At 43.9% G+C, this 16690-nt stretch overlaps 1 protein-coding gene across 1 annotated transcript in view; it reads right to left on the bottom strand.

The window, feature by feature from the left end:
• Window positions 1-16690, bottom strand: part of MCMDC2 (minichromosome maintenance domain containing 2) — a 260089-nt gene that overhangs the window by 13771 nt on the left and 229628 nt on the right. The gene's annotated exons all lie outside the window — the stretch shown is intronic.

Below are 16690 nucleotides of genomic sequence, written 5' to 3'. Positions count from 1 at the left end.
GTAGATTGCACGCGCAGTGCCCCAAATTTGAAGTAGGAGGACCGACCAAGCATCTTTTTCCATCTCCCGGTTCCTAAAATCCATGCCATATACACGTCCCCTGGCGCCACAACTGCCTCTGGGAACCTTACCATGGGTCCCAGACCGCACGTCTTGTAATTCTCTGTCTGGGAAATTATCTACCTATCAAATCTATCTATTTATCTATCAAATCTATCTATCTATCTATCGAATCTATCAAATGTATCTATTGATCTATCTATCTAATCTATGTATCTATCTATCTATCAAATCTATCTCGTGGCCGGACCGACCAAGCATCTTTTTCCATCTCCCGGTTCCTAAAATCCATGCCATATACACGTACCCTGATAGGGGACGTAACAGGTATTAAACTGATAAGAATAGTACTACTTAACACACCACTCATATCTGGTGGCACAGTAGATTGCATGCGCAGTGCCCCAAATTTGAAGTAGGAGGACCGACCAAGCATCTTTTTCCATCTCCCGGTTCCTAAAATCCATGCCATATACACGTCTCCTGGCGCCGCAACTGTCTCTGGGAACCTTACCATGGGTCCCAGACCGCACGTCTTGTAATTCTCTGTCTGGGAAATTATCTATCTATCTATTTATCTATCAAATCTATCTATCAAATGTATCTATTGATCTATCTATCAAATCTATCTATCTCGTGGCCGGACCGACCAAGCATCTTTTTCCATCTCCCGGTTCCTAAAATCCATGCCATATACACGTCCCCTGATAGGGGACGTAACAGGGATTAAACTGATAGAAATAGTACTACTTAACACACCTTATAATAACGCAGAGAGAGGAGTCTGAAGAAGAGGAGTCAGAGGAGGAAGGTGGCTTTGAGGAGGTGGAAGACCAAACACAGCAGGCGTCCCAGGGGGCTTCTTGTCACCTTTCGTGGACCCTTGGTGTTGTACATGGCTGGGTGGAGGAAGAGACCTTCAATGACATCAGTGAGGACAAGGAACGGGACATGGCGAGCTTGGTATCCAACCTTGTGCAAATGGGGAGTTTGCGGTTGTGCAAATGGACTGTTTGCGGTTGTTTGCGGTGCGTTAAAGGGACAGTCAAGGCCAAAATAAACTTTCATGATTCAGATAGAGCATGTTATTTTAAACAATTTTCCAATTTACTTTTATCACCAATTTTGCTTTGTTCTCTTGGTATTCTTAGTTGAAAGTTTAACCTAGGAGGTTCATATGCTAATTTCTTAGACCTTGAAGCCCACCTCTTTCAGATTGCATTTTAACAGTTTTTCACCACTAGAGGATGTTAGTTCACGTATTTCATATAGATAACACTGTGCTCGTGCACAAGAAGTTATCTGGGAGCAGGCACTGATTGGCTAGCCTGCAAGTCTGTCAAAAGAACTGAAAAAAGGGGCAGTTTGCAGAGGCTTAGATACAAGATAATCACAGAGGTTAAAAGTATATTATTATAAATGTGTTAGTTATGCAAAACTGGGAAATGGGTAATAAAGGGATTATCTATCTTTTAAAACAATAAAAATTCTGGTGTAGACTGTCCCTTTAAACGGGGAGTATGGTCTGTCACTGTGAAGCAGGCGTAACCCTTACACTACCTGATCGATACAACATCATACCTGATGTTTTAAAGCACGTTATTCCAAACAATTTAGGAATGTTAGGTGATTTATACCCTTTATGGCTTAAAACCAGACCCTGCATCAACTATGTAATTTTCCATGGGAGTTTTGCCATGGATCCCCCTCCGGCATGCCACAGTCCAGGTGTTAGTCCCCTTGAAACAACTTTTCCATCACTATTGTGGCCAGAAAGAGTCCCTGTTGGTTTTAAAGTTCGCCTGCCTATTGAAGTCAATGACGGTTCGCCCGGTTTGCCCGTTCGTGAACAGTCGCGGAAGTTCAAGTCCGCCGTTCGCAAACCGAAATTTTTAGGTTCGCAACATCACTACAAATGACCCAACCCAAGACGGGAGAGAAGGAAACATCGCCACTGCAAAAGAAATGTGACTAGCCTACAAGAGTCATTATCCGGAGATACTGCAAGTGAAGACGCCAATCGTCAACTTCAGATACTAAACCTCCGGAAATCAATCACATCTCCAAACTCCAAGGAATAAAAACCCACGTTTCCGAGTACCCAGGGACCCTAGGAACCACAATGACGCCTGAAACAGTCAGTCACGTATCTCAAGCAATATTGCAGAGCTCACAACCTTCCTACTAGAAGCGTTGGATCTACGCCCCAGGCCCCATACTGTGTTGTAGAATCCGAGTCCGGAGTCCATAACAGTAGGCCTAAAGAGACACATTTTCAAACCGACAGGCTAATCAGCACCACGAGGATGACATGAACCCAAGAAACAGTACACAGTGCCCGACCAGTACCTGCCTGGTACAGGAGCACTCCAAATCTGTCTAAGGTCCAAGAAAAATTGACCCGAAGGCTGGATAATATAAACTCAGAAACATAACCTTGGTGTTAACTAAGGTGCGCAACTTCCGAGGAAGTGCCCATGCAACCACAAAATTGCTTCCAGAGACAGAACGTTCTCAAAACCAAAGTTATATCAGCCGTGAGCTTTTAAACAAATCAAATACATCCTATCCGGATCTAAAATAAAAGTAAGGCAGCACCCACGGGTGAATGCCCAAGGGAAAAAAGGGTACGCCAACCGGGCCAGCCGATCAGAAGGCACCCTTCACCCAAGCTGAGAACTGGGACGGATACATTGAAAAGAAACAAAAATGGAGACGTCAAGGAGATTAGCTTCATCCCCAAACATCTTCCAGGTTGCCATCCGGCAATTAAGGCCTCAAATCCCTCGGCCCACTAGGACTGGGATCCTCTAGCAACGCCAAAACATGCCTTAGTAGGACACAAAGACGTGCCAACCTATAATGGAAGGCAAAATTATCCCTTGCCGGGTCGACAAACGACTCTGGCCCCAAGGATGGGGCCCCTGAAGCATCAGAGGACCCCGCTTCCCCAGGAGGCCGAACTGAATTGGGCAATCCCCCACCCAGTGGGCCCTGGTTGACAGAACATGGACAGTATCTTAAAAATATTTCACTTCGGAGATACAAATGAGCCAAGGCCGCAGATATGGCCATGTGAAACCGTGCCATAACCTCTGGAGGAAACAGGTCACCTTCCAGAGAAGGAGTAAAGACCAAAAGGACACCTGCTTGCCTAGCAAATGAAGTTTCTGGGACACGCACCTCACAGGACCTAACATCCTCAAGGGCGGATGGCTCAACGCACTTTGAGGACCCTGAATCGGGAGAAGAGCATACTCTGGAACGGCAATCGGAACATAACTGATGGGAATGGATAACTCGAGCCATTTCATATTCATCACAAGATGCATTCTCCACATCGGAGACATCCGTGTCTAAAAAGTGAGAATCCTCCATCATGGGATTACAAAAATGACAAACGGTAACTGACACCTTCTTTACACCCCCAATGGCTGAGGCACTCACCACCTCCTGTGAACCAGACAAACCATGAGCAGACTCTCTTTGACCACACAGTCAGCATATGGAAGTGAAAAACAACGTAGCCATACCCGGTCACGAGGTGCACCGTGCAAGTCATAAAATAGCGCGCAATCTAAAGATCACGCCAAGTGACGATAAGGCTGTTAATGTTCCTAAAAGCCATGAGCCTAAAGTAGTACTACACATCAGCAGATAGAACCACATAACAAACATTATTAAAGTCCCCCCTGTTCAATAACCCTACTTAGGGGATATTAACCCATGATTCCTTATTTTAAGATAAAAGGAGTCCCACTGGGAACCTACCTTACGTTAACATCACATTCACATAATGAAGTAAAGTGAAACGATCTTACCGGAATCTACGCCGTGGAACAGGAACACGGCCCTTGAAGTGTGACAGATAATAGTATCCCTTCTGACATGGACTTGAGTGAACAAAGGCACTTGTCAACGCTGATTGCCAAGGAGCTGTTAATATGAGTCGGGATGGTTTCGCAGAAAGACTCTCCCTGCATCTCCGGACTCTAACCTTCATCCATGCTCTCACTGAGAGGCTGACAGAACTACTTAAAGGGACACTCAATCAAAATGAAACTTTCATTATTCAGATAGGACATGCTATTTTAAACAACTTTACAATTTACTTCCATTAACAAAATGTGCACAGTCTTTTTATAGTTAAACTTTTTGAGTCACCAGCTCCTACTGAGCATGTGCAAGAATAAGTGTGTATGCATTTGTTAATGGCTGATGGCTGTCACATAGTACGTGTATGCATTTGTGATTGGCTGATGGCTGTCACATGGTACAGGGGGAGTGGAAAAAGACATAACTTTTAAAATTGTCAGAAAAAAAATCTACTACTCATTTGAAGTTCAGACTAAGTGCTATTGCATTGTCTTGTTATCTTACATTTGCTGATTATGCAAATCTACTGTGTTGACTGGTCCTTTAAAACTCCAGTCCCATTTCGAAGAGTATTACCCTTCATAAGAGGCTTAACTCGAACTTCTGACACTTCTCTACCAACCTCCTGTGACGAAAGGCAAAGAATGACTGGGGGATGAGGGAAGTGGGGGAGGTATTTAAGGCCTTTGGCTGGGGTGTCTTTGCCTCCTCCTGGTGGCCAGGTTCTGAATTCCCAAAAGTAATGAATGCAGCTGTGGACTCTTCCTGTTTAAGAAGAAAAGCTTTATTTGTGCAGAATTTGTTTTCTCCAGAAAACATAATTTATGCTTACCTGATAAATTTATTTCTCTTGTAGTGTATCCAGTCCACGGATCATCCATTACTTGTGCGATATTCTCCTTCCCAAAAGGAAGTTGCAAGAGGATCACCCACAGCAGAGCTGCTATATAGCTCCTCCCCTCACTGCCATATCCAGTCATTAGACCGAAACAAGACGAGAAAGGAGAAACCATAGGGTGCAGTGGTGACTGTAGTTTAATTAAAATTTAGACTTGCCTTAAAAGGACAGGGTGGGCAGTGGACTGGATACACTACAAGAGAAATAAATTTATCAGGTAAGCATAAATTATGTTTTCTCTTGTTAAGTGTATCCAGTCCACGGATCATCCATTACTTGTGGGATACCAATACCAAAGCTAAAGTACACGGATGATGGGAGGGACAAGGCAGGAACTTAAACGGAAGGAACCACTGCCTGTAGAACCTTTCTCCCAAAAACAGCCTCCAAAGAAGCAAAAGTGTAAAATTTGTAAAATTTTGAAAAGGTGTGAAGCGAAGACCAAGTCGCAGCCTTGCAAATCTGTTCAACAGAGGCCTCATTTTTAAAGGGCCAGGTGGAAGCCACAGCTCTAGTAGAATGAGTTGTAATCCTTTCAGGGGGCTGCTGTCCAGCAGTCTCATAGGCTAAGCGTATTATGCTCCGAAGCCAAAAGGAGAGAGAGGTTGCCGAAGCTTTTTGACCTCTCCTCTGTCCAGAGTAGACGACAAACAGGGCAGATGTTTGACGAAAATCTTTAGTAGCCTGTAAGGAAAACTTCAAGGCACGGACTACGTCCAGATTATGCAAAAGACGTTCCTTCTTTGAAGAAGGATTAGGACACAATGATGGAACAACAATCTCTTGATTGATATTCCTGTTAGAAACCACCTTAGGTAAAAACCCAGGTTTGGTACGCAGAACTACCTTGTCTGAATGAAAAATCAGATAAGGAGAATCACAATGTAAGGCAGATAACTCAGAGACTCTTCGAGCCGAGGAAATAGCCATCAAAAACAGATCTTTCCAAGATAAAAGTTTAATATCAATGGAATGAAGGGGTTCAAACGGAACTCCCTGAAGAACTTTAAGAACCAAGTTTAAGCTCCACAGGGGGGGCAACAGTTTTAAACACAGGCTTAATCCTAACCAAAGCCTGACAAAATGCCTGGACGTCTGGAACTTCTGCCAGACGCTTGTGCAAAAGAATAGACAGAGCAGAGATCTGTCCTTTTAAAGAACTAGCTGATAAGCCTTTGTCCAAACCCTCTTGGAGAAAGGACAATATCCTAGGAATCCTAACCTTACTCCATGAGTAACTCTTGGATTCACACCAATAAAGATATTTACTCCATATCTTATGGTAGATTTTCCTGGTGACAGGCTTCCGAGCCTGTATTAAGGTATCAATGACTGACTCGGAGAAGCCACGCCTTGATAGAATCAAGCGTTCAATCTCCATGCAGTCAGTCTCAGAGAAATTAGATTTGGATGATTGAAAGGACCTTGTATTAGAAGGTCCTGCCTCAGAGGCAGAGTCCATGGTGGAAGAGATGACATGTCCACTAGGTCTGCATACCAGGTCCTGCGTGGCCACGCAGGCACTATCAGAATCACTGATGCTCTCTCCTGTTTGATTTTGGCAATCAGTCGAGGGAGCAGAGGAAACGATGGAAACACATAGGCCATGTTGAAGAACCAAGGAGCTGCTAGAGCATCTATCAGCGTTGCTCCCGGGTCCCTGGACCTGGATCCATAACAAGGAAGCTTGGTGTTCTGGCGAGATGCCATGAGATCCAGTTCTGGTTTGCCCCAACGCCTGGGATGTGGATCGCTGACAGGTGGCAAGAGTGAGACTCTGCCCAGCGAATTATCTTTGAGACTTCTAACATTGCTAGGGAACTCCTGGTTCCCCCTTGATGGTTGATGTAAGCCACATTCGTGATGTTGTCCGACTGAAATCTGATGAACCTCAGTGTTGCTAACTGAGGCCAAGGTAGAAGAGCATTGAATATTGCTCTTAACTCCAGAATATTTATTGGGAGGAGTTTCTCCTCCTGAGTCCACGATCCCTGAGCTTTCAGGGAGTTCCAGACTGCGCCCCAACCTAGAAGGCTGGCATCTGTTGTTACAATCATCCAATCTGGCCTGCGAAAGGTCATACCCTTGGACAGATGGACCCGAGAAAGCCACCAGAGAAGAGAATCTCTGGTCTCTTGATCCAGATTTAGTAGAGGGGACAAATCTGAGTAATCCCCATTCCACTGACTTAGCATGCATAATTGCAGCGGTCTGAGATGCAGGCGCGCAAATGGCACTATGTCCATTGCCGCTACCATTAAGCCGATTACTTCCATGCACTGAGCCACTGACGGGCGTGGAATGGAATGAAGGACACGGCAAGCATTTAGAAGTTTTGATAATCTGGACTCCGTCAGTTAAATTTTCATCTCTACAGAATCTATAAGAGTCCCTAGGAAGGAGACTCTTGTGAGTGGTGATAGAGAACTCTTTTCCACGTTCACTTTCCACCCATGCGACCTCAGAAATGCCAGAACTATCTCTGTATGAGACTTGGCAATTTGAAAGCTTGACGCCTGTATCAGGATGTCGTCTAGATACAGAGCCACCGCTATGCCTCGCGGTCTTAGAACCGCCAGAAGTGAGCCCAGAACCTTTGTAAAAATTCTCGGGGCAGTGGCCAACCCGAAGGGAAGAGCTACAAATTGGTAATGCCTGTCTAGAAAGGCAAACCTTAGGAACCGATGATGATCTTTGTGAATCGGTATGTGAAGGTAGGCATCCTTTAAGTCCACTGTGGTCATGTACTGACCCTCTTGGATCACGGGTAGGATGGTCCGAATAGTTTCCATTTTGAATGATGGAACTCTGAGGAATTTGTTTAAGATCTTTAGATCCAAGATTGGTCTAAAGGTTCCCTCTTTCTTGGGAACCACAAACAGATTTGAATAAAATCCCTGTCCTTATTCTGTCCGCGGAACTGGATGGATCACTCCCATTACTAGGAGGTCTTGCACACAGCTTAGGAATGCCTCTTTCTTTATCTGGTTTGCTGATAACCTTGAAAGATGAAATCTCCCTTGTGGAGGAGAAGCTTTGAAGTCCAGAAGATATCCCTGAGATATGATCTCCAACGCCCAGGGATCCTAAACATCTCTTGCCCACGCCTGGGCGAAGAGAGAAAGTCTGCCCCCCACTAGATCTGTTTCCGGATAGGGGGCCGTTCCTTCATGCTGTCTTGGGGGCAGCAGCAGGCTTTCTGGCCTGCTTGCCCTTGTTCCAGGACTGGTTAGGTTTCCAGGCCTGTCTGGAATGAGCAACAGTTCCCTCTTGTTTTGAAGCGGAGGAAGTTGATGCTGCTCCTGCCTTGAAATTTCGAAAGGCACGAAAATTAGACTGTTTGGCCTTTGATTTGGCCCTGTCCTGAGGAAGGGTATGACCCTTGCCTCCAGTAATGTCAGCAATAATTTCCTTCAAGCCAGGCCCAAATAAGGTCTGCCCCTTGAAAGGAATGTTGAGTAATTTAGACTTTGATGTCACGTCAGCTGACCAGGATTTAAGCCATAGCGCCCTACGCGCCTGGATGGCGAATACAGAATTCTTAGCCGTTAGTTTAGTCAAATGAACAATGGCATCAGAAACAAATGAGTTAGCTAGCTTAAGCGTTCTAAGCTTGTCAATAATTTCATTCAATGGAGCTGTCTGGATGGCCTCTTCCAGGGCCTCAAACCAGAATGCCGCCGCAGCAGTGACAGGCGCAATGCATGCAAGGGGCTGTAAAATAAAACCTTGTTGAATAAACATTTTCTTAAGGTAACCCTCCAATTTTTTATCCATTGGATCCGAAAAAGCACAACTGTCCTCAACCGGGATAGTGGTACGCTTTGCTAAAGTAGAAACTGCTCCCTCCACCTTAGGGACCGTCTGCCATAAGTCCCGTGTAGTGGCGTCTATTGGAAACATTTTTCTAAATATAGGAGGTGGGGAAAAGGGCACACCGGGTCTATCCCACTCCTTGCTAATAATTTCTGTAAGCCTTTTAGGTATAAGAAAAACGTCAGTACACACCGGCACCGCATAGTATCTATCCAGCCTACACAATTTCTCTGGAATTGCAACTGTGTTACAGTCATTCAGAGCAGCTAATACCTCCCCAAGCAATACACGGAGGTTCTCAAGTTTAAATTTAAAATTAGAAATCTCTGAATCATGTTTCCCCGAGTCAGAGATGTCACCCACAGACTGAAGCTCTCCGTCCTCATGTTCTGCATACTGTGACGCAGTATCAGACATGGCTCTAACAGCATTTGCGCGCTCTGTATCTCTCCTAACCCCAGAGCTATCACGCTTGCCTCTTAATTCAGGCAATCTAGATAATACCTCTGACAGGGTATTATTCATGATTGCAGCCATGTCCTGCAAGGTAATCGCTATGGGCGTCCCTGATGTAATTGGCGCCATATTAGCGTGCGTCCCCTGAGCGGGAGGCGAAGGGTCTGACACGTGGGGATAGTTAGTCGGCATAACTTCCCCCTCGACAGAACCCTCTGGTGATAATTCTTTTATAGATAAAGACTGATCTTTACTGTTTAAGGTGAAATCAATAGATATAGATAGAGGTGAAATCAATACATTTAGTACACATTCTCCTATGGGGCTCCACCATGGCTTTCAAACATAATGAACAAGTAGGTTCCTCTGTTTCAGACATGTTTAAACAGACTAGCAATGAGACTAGCAAGCTTGGAAAACACTTTAAAACAAGTTCACAAGCAATATAAAAAACGTTACTGCGCCTTTAAGAAACACAAATTTTCCCAGATTTTGAAATAACAGTGAAAAAATGCAGTTACACTAACGAAATTTTTACAGTGTATGTAATAAGTTAGCAGAGCATTGCACCCACTTGCAAATGGATGATTAACCCCCTTAATACCAAAAACAGAATAACAAATGACAAAAACGTTTTTTAAACAGTCACAACAACTGCCACAGCTCTACTGTGGCTTTTTACCTCCCTCAATACGACTTTTTAAGCCTTTTGAGCCCTTCAGAGAAGTCCTGGATCATGCAGGAAGAAGCTGGATGTCTGTGTCTGTAATTTTTGCTGTGCAAAAAAACCCGCTAAAATAGGCCCCTCCCACTCATATTACAACAGTGGGAAGCCTCAGGGAACTGTTTCTAGGCAAAATTCAAGCCAGCCATGTGGAAAAAACTAGGCCCCAATAAGTTTTATCACCAAACATATGTAAAAAACGATTAAACATGCCAGCAAACGTTTTAAAATACACTTTTATAAGAGTATATATCTCTATTAATAAGCCTGATAACAGTCGCTATCACTGCATTTAAGGCTTTACTTACATTACTTCGTTATCAGCAGCATTTTCTAGCAAATTCCATCCCTAGAAAAATATTTTAACTGCACATACCTTATTACAGGAAAACCTGCACGCTATTCCCCCTCTTAAGTTACCTCACTCCTCAGAATATGTGAGAACAGCAAAGGATCTTAGTTACTTCTGCTAAGATCATAGAAAACGCAGGCAGATTCTTCTTCTAAATACTGCCTGAGATAAACAGTACACTCCGGTACCATTTAAAAATAACAAACTTTTGATTGAAGAAATAAACTAAGTATAAAACACCACAGTCCTCTTACGACCTCTATCTTAGTTGAGAGTTGCAAGAGAATGACTGGGTATGGCAGTGAGGGGAGGAGCTATATAGCAGCTCTGCTGTGGGTGATCCTCTTGCAACTTCCTGTTGGGAAGGAGAATATCCCACAAGTAATGGATGATCCGTGGACTGGATACACTTAACAAGAGAAATTGTAGTTTTTCTAGCACCCCCATCTTAGTAGCTTACAGGACACCTCATTCCAAAACTATGGGCATTGAAATGCAGCTGCCCCCCCTTAGTGGCTTCTTACATATATTTTTTTAAGCAGAATTACTATCACGCCTTGTTTTCCATATAATGCTTTAGTGAGCAGAGCCCTGCAATCCTTGAGTCCCAGTCTGCCTTGCCTTATTTTTTTGTTTATAGTACCTTCTGTATAGTGCTGAGGAATCTGTTAGCATATTACGTATTATAAGTCCTAACATCAAAGTACTTAAAGGGCCATTATACACTCATTTTTTCTTTGCATAAATGTTTTGTAGATGATCTATTTATAAAGCCCATAAAGTTTGTTTTTTTAAAAAATGCATAATTTTGCTTATTTTTAATATCATTGCTCTGATTTTCAGACTCCTAACCAAGCCCCAAAGTTTTATTTGAATACCGTCAGCTACCTTCTCCAGCTTGCTCCTGTTTGTGTAAAGGGTCTTTTCATATGCAAAAGAAGGGGGAGGGGGAAGTGTCTTATTTCCCACTTGCAGTGGGCTTTCCAGCTGCCTTTTCAACAGAGCTAAACTGAAAGCTTCTAAGTAAGTTTTTAAACCATTTTATACTGGAGTTTTATATCAGTATCTGTGCATCTTATTCTTTATAGTAGTGTCTATTACATGCAGTTATATGAAAAACTTTCTCCAACGGTGTGTCCGGTCCACGGCGTCATCCATTACTTGTGGGATATTCTCCTCCCCCACAGGGAAAGGCAAGGAGAGCACACAGCAAGAGCTGTCCATATAGTCCCTCCCAGGCTCCGCCCCCCCAGTCATTCGACCGACGGTTAGGAGAAAAAAGGAGAAACTATAGGGTGCCATGGTGACTGTAGTGTATAGAGAAAGAAATTTTTCAAACCTGATTAAAAAACCAGGGCAGGCCGTGGACTGGACACACCGTTGGAGAAAGTAATTTATCAGGTAAGCATAAATTCTGTTTTCTCCAACATTGGTGTGTCCGGTCCACGGCGTCATCCATTACTTGTGGGAACCAATACCAAAGCTTTAGGACACGGATGAAGGAAGGGAGCAAATCAGGTTACCTAAACAGAAGGCACCACGGCTTGCAAAACCTTTCTCCCAAAAATAGCCTCCGAAGAAGCAAGAGTATCAAATTTGTAGAATTTGGCAAAAGTGTGCAGAGACGACCAAGTGGCTGCCTTACATATCTGATCAACAGAAGCCTCATTCTTGAAGGCCCATGTGGAAGCCACAGCCCTAGTAGAGTGAGCTGTGATTCGTTCAGGAGGCTGCCGTCCGGCAGTCTCATAAGCCAATCGGATAATGCTTTTCATCCAGAAAGAAAGAAAGAGAGGTAGCAGTAGCTTTTTGTCCTCTCCTCTTACCAGAATAAACGACAAACAAAGAAGAAGTTTGTCTGAAATCCTTTGTTCCTTCTAAATAGAACTTTAAAGCACGGACTACATCTAAATTGTGTAACAAACGTTCCTTCTTTGAAACTGGGTTCGGACACAAAGAAGGGACAACTATTTCCTGGTTAATATTCTTGTTGGAAACAACTTTTGGAAGAAAACCAGGCTTGGTACGTAAAACAACCTTATCTGAATGGAACACCAAATAGGGTGGATCACACTGCAAAGCAGATAATTCAGAAACTCTTCTAGCAGAAGAAATAGCAACCAAAAACAGAACTTTCCAAGATAGTAACTTGATATCTATGGAATGTAAGGATTCAAATGGAACCCCTTGAAGAACTGAAAAAAATAAATTTAGACTCCAGGAGGAGTTAAAGGTCTGTAAACAGGCTTGATTCTGACCAAAGCCTTTACAAAAGTTTGTACATCTGGCACAGCTGCCAGTCGTTTGTGTAACAAGACAGATAAAGCAGAAATCTGTCCCTTTAGAGAACTCGCTGACAATCCCTTATCCAAACCTTCTTGGAGAAAGGAGAGGATCCCGGGAATTTTAATCCATGAGAATCCCTTGGATTCACACCAACAGATATATCTTTTCCATATTTTATGGTAAATCCTTCTAGTCACAGGTTTTCTGGCTTGGAGCGTTCAATTTCCAAGCAGTCAGCTGTAGAGAAAACTAGATTTGGATGTTCGAATAGACCTTGTACTAGAAGATCCTGTCTCAAAGGTAGCTTCCCTGGTGGAGCCGATGACATATTCACCAGGTCTGAATACCAAGTCCTGCATAGCCACGCAGGAGCTATCAGAATCACAGAGGCCTTCTCCTGTTTGATCCTGGCTACAAGCCTGGGAAGGAGAGAGAACAGTGGAAACGCATAAGCTAGGTTGAACGACCAAGGCGTCGCTAATGCATCCACTAGAGTCGCCTTGGGATCCTTGGATCTGGACCCGTAGCAAGGAACCTTGAAGTTCTGACGAGATGCCATCAGATCCATGTCTGGAATGCCCCATAATTGAGTCAACTGGGCAAAAAACCTCCGGGTGGAGTTCCCACTCCCCCGGATGGAAAGTCTGACGACTCAGATAATCCGCCTCCAGTTGTCTACTCCTGAGATGTGAATTGCAGATAGATGGCAGGAGTGATCCTCCACCCATTTGATGATCTTGGATACCTCTCTCATCGCCAAGGAACTCTTTGTTCCTCCCTGATGGTTGATGTAAGCTACAGTCGTCATGTTGTCTGACTGGAATCTTATGAATCCGGCCTTCGCTAGTTGAGGCCAAGCCCAGAGAGCATTGAATATCGCTCTCAGTTCCAGGAAGTTTATCGGGGAGAAGAGACTCTTCCTGAGACCATAGACCCTGAGCTTTCAGGGAATCCCAGACCACGCCCCAGCCTAATAGACTGGCGTCGGTCGTGACAATGACCCACTCTGATCTGCGGGAAACTCAGTCCCTGAGACAGGTGATCCTGTAACAACCACCAACGGAGTGAGTCTCTGGTCATCTGGTCTACTTGAATCTTTAGAGACAAGTCTGTATAGTCCCCATTCCACTGCTTGAGCATGCACAGTTTGTAATGGTCTTAGATGAATTCTAGCAAAAGGAAACTATGTCCATTGCTGCAACCATCAACCCTACTTCTTCCATGCACTGAGCTATGAAGGCTGCAGAATAGAGTGAAGAACTTGACAAGCGTTTAGAGCTTGACTTTCTGACCTTTGTCAGGAAGATCTTCATTTTTAAAGAATCTATTATCGTTCCCAAGAAGAAAACTCTTGTCGACGGAGACAGGGAACTCTTTTCTACGTTCACCTTCCACCCGTGAGATCTGAGAAAGGCTAGAACAATGTCTGTATGAGCCTTTGCTTTGGAAAGAGACGACGTTTGGATTAGAATGTCGTCCAGATAAGGTGCCACTGCAATACCCCTTGGTCTTAGAACCGCTAGAAGGGACCCGAGCACCTTTGTGAAAATCCTTGGAGCAGTGGCTAGCCCGAATGGGGAGAGCAACGAACTGGTAATGCTTGTCCAGAAAGGCGAACCTTAGGAACTGATGATGATCTTTGTGGATAGGAATATGTAGATATGCATCCTTAAATCCCACGGTAGTCATAGAATGACCCTCCTGGATTGTAGATAAAATTGTTCGAATGGTTTCCATTTTGAACGATGGAACTCTGAGAAATTTGTTTAGAATTTTTAAATCCAGAATTGGTCTGAAAGTTCCCTCTTTTTTGGGAACTACAAACAGATTTGAGTAAAACCCCTGACCTTGTTCCACAGTTGGAACTGGGTGTATCACTCCCATCTTTAACAGGTCTTCTACACAATGTAAGAATGGCTGTCTCTTTATTTGGTTTAAAGATAAGTGAGACATGTGGAACCTTCCCCTTGGGGTAGTTCCTTGAATTCCAGAAGATAACCCTGAGAGACTATTTCTAGTGCCCAGGGATCCTGAACATCTCTTGCCCAAGCCTGAGCGAAGAGAGAGAGTCTGCCCCCTACAAGATCCGGTCCCGGATCGGGGGCTACCCCTTCATGCTGTTTTGGTAGCAGCAGCAGGCTTCTTGGCCTGTTTACCTTTATTCCAGCCTTGCATTGGTTTCCAAGCTGGTTTAGTCTGGGAAGCGTTACCCTCTTGTCTAGAGGCTGCCGATTAGAAGCCGGTCCATTCCTGAATTGCGAAAGGAACGAAAATTGGACTTATTCTAGCCTTGAAAGGCCTATTCTGTGGAGGGCATGGGCCCCTTCCCCCAGTGATGTCTGAAATAATTTATTTCAATTTTGGCCCCAAAAAGGGTCTTACCTCTGAAAGGGATATTAAGCAATTTTGTCTTGGAAGATACATCCGCCGACCAAGATTTTAGCCAGAGCGCTCTGCGCGCCACAATTGCAAACCTGAATATTTTGCCGCTAATCTTGCTAACTGCAAAGCGGCGTCCTGAAATAAAGGAATTAGCTAACTTAAGTGCGTGAATTCTGTCCATGACTTCCTCATACGGAGTCTCCCTACTGAGCGACTTTTCCAGTTCCTCGAACCAGATCCACGCCGCTGTAGTGACAGGAATATAGGTTGAAGGAGGTAACCTTGCTGTACAAAAATCTTTTTAAGCAAACCTCCAATTTTTATCCATAGGAACTATGAAAGCACAATTGTCCTCAATGGGAATGGTCGTGCTTTTGGCTTAGTGTAGAAAACCGCCACCTCGACCTTAGGGACTATTTGCCATATGTCCTTCCTGGGGTCGATTATAGGGAGCAATTTCTTAAATATAGGAGAGGGACAAAGGTATGCCTGGCTTCTCCCACTCCTTATTCACTATGTCCGCCCCCCTTTTAGTATCGGAAAGGCATCAGGGTGCACCGGGACCTCTAGGAACTTGTCCATCTTGCACAATTTTTCTGGGATGACCAGATGTCACAATCATCCAGAGTAGATAGCACCTCCTTAAGTAATGCGCGGAGATGCTCTAATTTAAATTTAAATGTCACAACATCAGGTTCTGCCTGCTGAGAAATTCTTCCTATCAGAAATTTCCCATCTGACAAACCCTCCCTCACTGCCACTTCAGATTGGTGTGAGGGTATGACCGAAAAATTACCAATCGCGCTTTCTCTGAAATGCTGGCATTTTGGATAAAATATTAGCTATGGAGTTATCCATTACTGCCGTCAATCGTTGCATAGTAACAAGCATTGGCGCGCTAGAAGTACTAGGGGTCGCCTGCGCGGGCATAACTGGTATAGACACAGAAGGAGATGATGTAGAACTATGTCTACTTCCTTCATCTGAGGAATCATCCTGGGCAACTTTACAATTTGTGACAGTACTGTCCTTACTTTGTTTGGACGCTATGGCACAATTATCACACATATTTGAAGGGGGAACCACATTGGCTACCATACATACATACAGAACATGATCTATCTGAAGGTACAGACATGTTAAACAGGCTTAAACTGGTTAATAAAGCACAAAAACCGTTTTAAAACAAAACCGTTACTGTCTCTTTAAATGTTAAACAGGGCACACTTTATTACTGAATATGTGAAAAACTATGAAGGAATTATCCAATCTTTACCAACTTTTCACCACAGTGTCTTAATACATTCAAAGTATTGCACCCCAATTTTTAATCTGTTAACCCTTAAAATGTTGAAACCGGAGCGTTTACAATTTTAACCCCCTTACAGTCCCAGCCACAGCCTTTGCTGCGACTTCACCAATCCCAGGGGGTATAAGATACCAAATGAAGCCTTCTAGCAATGTTTTTAGTGGATTCCAGACCCTCACACATGCAGCTGCATGTACTGTACTCAAAAGTAACTGCGCAATATGGCGTGAAAATGAGGCTCTGCCTACTACAGAGAAAGGCCCTTCCTGACTGGGAAGGTGTCTAAACAAGTGCCTGGTGCTAAAAACGTTCCCCAATGTTATAAAAGTGTGAAATTCAACTTCAAACTGCATATAATACTTAAATAAAGCAATCGATTTAGCCCCTAAAAGTGTCTACCAGTTATAGCCCATAATAAGCCCTTTATTCTGTTTGATTTTTGACTAAGAAAATGGCTTCTACCGATCCCCATGAGGGAAAAATGACAGCCTTCCAGCATTACACAGTCTTGTTAGAAAAATGGCTAGTCAT

This window comes from Bombina bombina, chromosome 5 (assembly GCF_027579735.1).
Source record: "Bombina bombina isolate aBomBom1 chromosome 5, aBomBom1.pri, whole genome shotgun sequence".
Taxonomy (NCBI): domain Eukaryota; kingdom Metazoa; phylum Chordata; class Amphibia; order Anura; family Bombinatoridae; genus Bombina; species Bombina bombina.
The sequence above is the reverse complement of the archived record's forward strand: the minus strand, read 5'-3'. Positions and strand labels throughout refer to the sequence as shown.